Source organism: Rutidosis leptorrhynchoides, chromosome 3 (genome assembly GCF_046630445.1).
Source record: "Rutidosis leptorrhynchoides isolate AG116_Rl617_1_P2 chromosome 3, CSIRO_AGI_Rlap_v1, whole genome shotgun sequence".
Lineage (NCBI taxonomy): Eukaryota > Viridiplantae > Streptophyta > Magnoliopsida > Asterales > Asteraceae > Rutidosis > Rutidosis leptorrhynchoides.
Genome location: NC_092335.1, coordinates 156,920,745 through 156,926,336, shown reverse-complemented (window position 1 = coordinate 156,926,336; position 5,592 = coordinate 156,920,745). Strand labels below are relative to the sequence as shown.

At 31.9% G+C, this 5,592-nt stretch overlaps 1 long non-coding RNA gene across 10 annotated transcripts; it reads right to left on the bottom strand.

Annotated features, from left to right (window-relative positions):
• Window positions 1-415: 415 nt before the first annotated feature.
• LOC139896928 (uncharacterized) lies at window positions 416-5,072 on the bottom strand. 10 transcript variants are annotated; one of them, XR_011776385.1, is made up of 9 exons: window positions 4,559-5,067; window positions 4,390-4,447; window positions 4,075-4,124; window positions 3,783-3,885; window positions 3,159-3,230; window positions 2,404-2,446; window positions 2,197-2,322; window positions 1,851-1,918; window positions 419-1,296 (listed from the first exon to the last, which is right to left on the bottom strand). It is a non-coding gene; the product is annotated as an uncharacterized lncRNA (long non-coding RNA). The 10 variants fall into 10 exon arrangements; XR_011776378.1 differs by having other exon boundaries at window positions 416-1,296; window positions 3,783-4,447; window positions 4,559-4,669; window positions 4,987-5,053; XR_011776383.1 differs by having other exon boundaries at window positions 417-1,296; window positions 4,075-4,447; window positions 4,559-5,072.
• Window positions 5,073-5,592: the final 520 nt, after the last annotated feature.

Here is a 5,592-nt window from a genome sequence, read left to right as displayed (position 1 = left end):
ATTTTAAGAGCCCGTGCGTTGCACGGCAGCTCTAAAAAATAGTTTTGTAATCGTTACTATTTATACAACATTGTTTGTTGTTAATAAGCAGTTTAATAACGAAACACTTTAGTAGTATATGTATTGAAACTAAATAAATGGTAAAAATGAGTTTCGGAAACGCTGTGAATCAATACCCTTATAATGCAACAGTGAGTTATTGATAGTAGTTCAAAAATAAAATAGTCAAAATCTGAAAGCTCACAAAATTAATGTTTCGTAAAGGCAATGTACGGTTCACCAATGAAACAGGTTATTTATGTACTAATAAAAAGTTGTACACTAAATCTCACTAAAATACATAATCATTTCTAGTTTAATAGCCAACAGACAAATTTTAATAGTTAGTGCAGATAATTACATATATTGACCATATTATAGCTACATAAAGGCATCAATAGAAAATATACCATTAAACTGATACACTATTAGATGTTCAAGAGAGTTCCAAATCATTGATTTTAAACATTAACCAACATAAAACATTTTACGGTATTTTAAATCTAGTGGCAGAATAGATTAAGTTGAAAGGGAGTGATTACAGAGAATTTGCAACTAAAAATAGTAAGTATGAGGGTACCCGTATCACAATTCTTTGCTGACATCCTGCCTTCACGTGAGATGTTCTCCATGTAAAGTACTCCATATTCATTAACATGAGAACTTACATCGTCCAACACGAGTTGTCGAGCTATTAAGTGACCCGACCAGGCATAACACAAACTAACAGTGTATACAAACAAATAATGCATATTAATCAAGCCATGGAGTAATACCTACTCGACCCACCCGTTTTACGGTTAGCATGATGTTATCCCTCTTAATGTGATAACTGTCACCTGATGAAGCCTTTCAATCATTGGTAGTCTTGATAATCTATCCATTGTAACCACAAACCATATCACAAACTAACTGATAACCAATACTTAGTTATGTTCAACCACCATCAGCTGCAATCAAAGCTGCAATCAGACCATAAGCACGATATCAGCAGATAAGCAGTCCAACATACCCTATCCACTGATCCAAACAGCCCTCACAGATCCAGACAGCTCTCATAGAGCTTACGTTCACAGATCAATAAATGCACCACAATAAAACCAATATGATGCCAGTCATTCCCGACCCAAGCAACATGATAACTACATTGAAATGAAGAAGTTGGAATGTGACTGAAAACACTACCCGGCGGTACCCCTCAACGGGTTTAGGAAGAGAATGAAGAATGAAAAAAATTAACACACGGTTTACTAATGCCTGAAATAATCATGTTAAAACATTGCCATTAATCATTGTAGATTGCCAAATGCCTGCCACAGTGGCAGATCTAATTATAAGACAGTAATGCATGTCGGTCCAATCCTTCACAAGGATAGTATATACTCTCAACATCACTGAAATAGAGTATAATGCACGCATTTACATGTCAGTAAGTCACCTAAATACACACACATATAGCTAATATCACACTAAGCACGCACAAAGTCAGTACATTACAAACAACAATAACTATACATAAAGCTATCGGTAAAAGTGTCTAAATACTTCACAATAACACAATTGTAGAGAAGCTTCTACATTGAGTTTAGTTAGAAGTAATCATTTAATCCCACATATTCATATAAATCCTTTTAACACTAAATAAAACCGAAACAGAAATATTAGTGCTTGCTATAAGAAATAATTATATTAACAATTCGGCAGAAACACACATATATGAATAATATTACTTATACATGTATAACTTCAACTCATCAACATGGTGAGACTCAAATCAAACATATAAGTCTCGGAACATATAGCAATAGTACCTTAATTATAGACTCAAGTAAGTCCTTGGCTTGCTCCTGGTTACGTCTGACATGTAGATCGATGTGGCCTGAAATACAGAAGCAATTGTTTTTACCTGCTTCCATGCTTTATAACTAACATTTATAGCAACACTGTCACTACCTAAACGTCATTATGTATATACATAAAAAATCAAAAAAACTTCAAATTAAACATCATTTTATAACAAACTTGTACTATAGTTAAATTCGTTATGGAAGTCGATGTTTACAAACACGTAGTGAAATCGCAGTTCGTCAAAATTGAGTCCGGCCGATATAAATAAAGGTAAAACATAAAGGTAAAACAGATGATGGTTGCTCTCACCTTAGTTACTCCACCCTCATTCTTCACATTTGCAGTCAAAGGTTTATACTATTGCATTTACATCATATTCAAATTGCGTAAATTAGAACAAAACTTGCTATAATGCAATCAATCTACACCAGTCTTCTGCAGGAAAACAGTTTATCTTCAGGTTCACAATCAAAAGTACAGCAACAAAAAATGCAAAAACAACTGGTAATTACTTACGGTTATTATTCTCTTATTTAGGCATACCATATCTACATAGAACCTGCTACAAAAAGATATTCTATGAAGAATTATTACCATCCACAACCATTTGTTTCGAGGAGGGCTCTTAATCAAACTACTATATTAACCATGTAATCAAAAAGTGTACGTTAACACGTCAAAACAGGGTTGGGTTAATAATGACCATTTTAGTATATGTCAAAACGGGTTGGGTCACTTATGGTTTACTTGCAACTTTTTTGTCCAATTTTTTTAAACACGCTTGATGCATAAATGACATTACAATAAGGATAGCGTTATAAAACTGATCTGAACTATACATTACGGTTCAGTAAATGGTATATGTGGCAAAATGGGTAGGTTGGAAGGTTGTTTAATGGATTGAAACAGGAAATTTTAGTACATGTTCGGTGGACCTATAAAGGCGTAATGTCAAAAGTTAAATGTTTTATACATAATTAGTACCTCATACTGTAGATGATATACAAAAAAATAAAAATTTCACCAATTATTTGATTTTATGTGTTAGAATATACACTTTAGAAAACTTTCAATCCGTTCAACCCGTTACCTTGAGCTAAACTTTTAAATTTGACCAATTTGACCATATTAAGATACAACATAACCCGATTAGACCGAAGAGAAATTATCATTTCGAACAACTTTTACGTTTACTTTGTTTCTTTAATATAAAGTTATATTATACAAGATCAAATTAATAAAAGAAAAAAATATTTGATTTTGAGACATACCTTAGGGTGAAGAGCTTTGCAGCCTCCACAAACAGGTGAAAAGAAATCGTCAACGACTAATCTATCGCCCGCCTGCGAAAGAGATTCGAAGACATCTTCAGCACCGGTTATCTCTTTCATGTTCTTTATCCCACCATCTTAAAAATTTCCCAATAATGCTAATACTCAAATGTTTCATCCCAATTACAAGAACCACAAGTTCAATAACTTTAACGTCTACTAATTGCATAAAATAAATCAAAACCATGTATTTATGTTTCAAAATTTGATCTTTCAATCATATATATCCTAAATTCTAGTCAGTAGCATGAATCCAGATCCATAAAATACATTATCATGAAACTAAATATATTGCATAATAAAGAACAGCATCAAGATGTCTACTTTATTCAATATTTGATCTAATTGATTCATTCCTTTCAAGCTAGTTTTTTTGTATTTGATAAATTGGTCTATTTTATAAAAAAAACACACAATTAACCCATTCGACAATAGTGCCCTGGTGTATCCTCATATACGATCAGAAAAGCACACTATTTTGTTCAACTTTCATGACATAAAAACCAACAACAAAATGAGGTCAAAATACGAAAATAACATTTCGGCATTAAGAAATGCACCTACCTCAGCATTTCGGCACATGGGGGCACGATTATCAGGTTCGAAATAGTGTTGGTGATGTCTCTATGCACAAAACTGCACAAAGTATTCTGCTCCAGCACCAAGGCTAGTAACCATAAACACGTGATTAGAATTATTGTTGAAATAAGCAAAAGCAATAGGATTATTGATTAAGTAGTAGTAATGTACAATGTTAGGAACTTAACAAAAATTGGTTATTTATACTTCATTTTTCTCACTCACCAAACGACATATCAGTCTATGAAAAAATAAACATATAAGGTGTTGATATAACCTGGATGCTTATCACCATCTTTCCAAAAAAAGCTTTGATTCCATAACGCCCTACTAATCCAAGATTCTCCATACAATCAGAACATTAAAAGTAATTCATGTTATTCTTATAAAATCAGGTTAAATGACCCATATAACTAAACCTATCAAAATCCATCCATTACCAAATTAAAGTGATGTGTCAATAACTATTCTTTTTACAATAATATGGAGATCATCATTACTAATATTCATTCAAAAAATATGTAGCTAACAAAATATGTATAAATAGTTCAGAAAAATCAGGGAACTTTCACTAAGGAAAATGATCGAACACCTTATGTGCATCTTTAACAACACAATCCATTCATCGAACACCTTACACATTTGAAGATCTAACAACATAATAATGACGTGAATTAGTCTAACAACAAAAACGTCTGATTATTTGAATGAATCATATAATCATGCAAAACATAAAATTACATGTAAATTAAAATCAATACCTGATAATCACTTGTTAAACCCTAATATGTATTCCAAACCCCAAAATCACGAATATAGACCCACGAATCGAAAACCCTAACCACAAATCGTAATCGCACATGAGTTGAACCCTAATTTTGAACGAATGGCAGATCATCAATTTTTAGTAAACCGGAGATATTATACAAAAATTATACCATTAGGTGCGTAAAATTGTAACGGATAAATTAGTTATAGTGGTGGGTTCGATTACGGCCGCCGACAGCCATAATCGCCGGCGTAGAGGATTGTGGGTTTTAAAATTTTGAAGAGAGAGGTAAATGGTGGTTCTGCGTTTATTATGTAAGGAGTATATTATTTATCAGTGTAAATGGTAGGTTAATATTGTGTTTCATTGGGACACGTGTATTTTTCAGGGAATTAAGAGATTTAATCGTAATTAATAAACCTAATTACATGTGGATCGTCACAATCTCAGACTGACACGTAAGATATGAAATTCATGCTTTGTAAAAATGTAGAGATGTAGAGATGTAGAGATTGTCCGTTATCTTTTACGGATTATATATAAGTTATAGAATAGAAAATAGATAGATAGGATTAATATAATACAGGGTTGTAATGTAGTGAGAACATTCTCACAAACAAATAATAATGAGAATATGGGTAATTTATCATCCTAATTTTGAGACTGATTTTTCTTATATATCAAAAAAATCAAAAAGTTCCCCCTTTTAAAATTTGAACGTCTATGTTTCAGTATACAATTTATTGTTAACATCAAATAATTCAACATATCATCCTCTTGGTTTTGATATTAATTGTTATAATAATAATAATAATATAGATATGGATAGTCAATTTTGGTGTATACATATAGTCAATTTTAGTACACAAAGTATGTATTTTTATATTGAGATTTTAGGTTATAAATACTCATGAATGCAAGCATTAAACTTGCACCATTTCACACACTTACAAAGTGTTTCTTTCTTTCTCCATTATCATCTTTGTTCTTACACTTCATTATTAGTATTCTTAATCAAGAATCAAA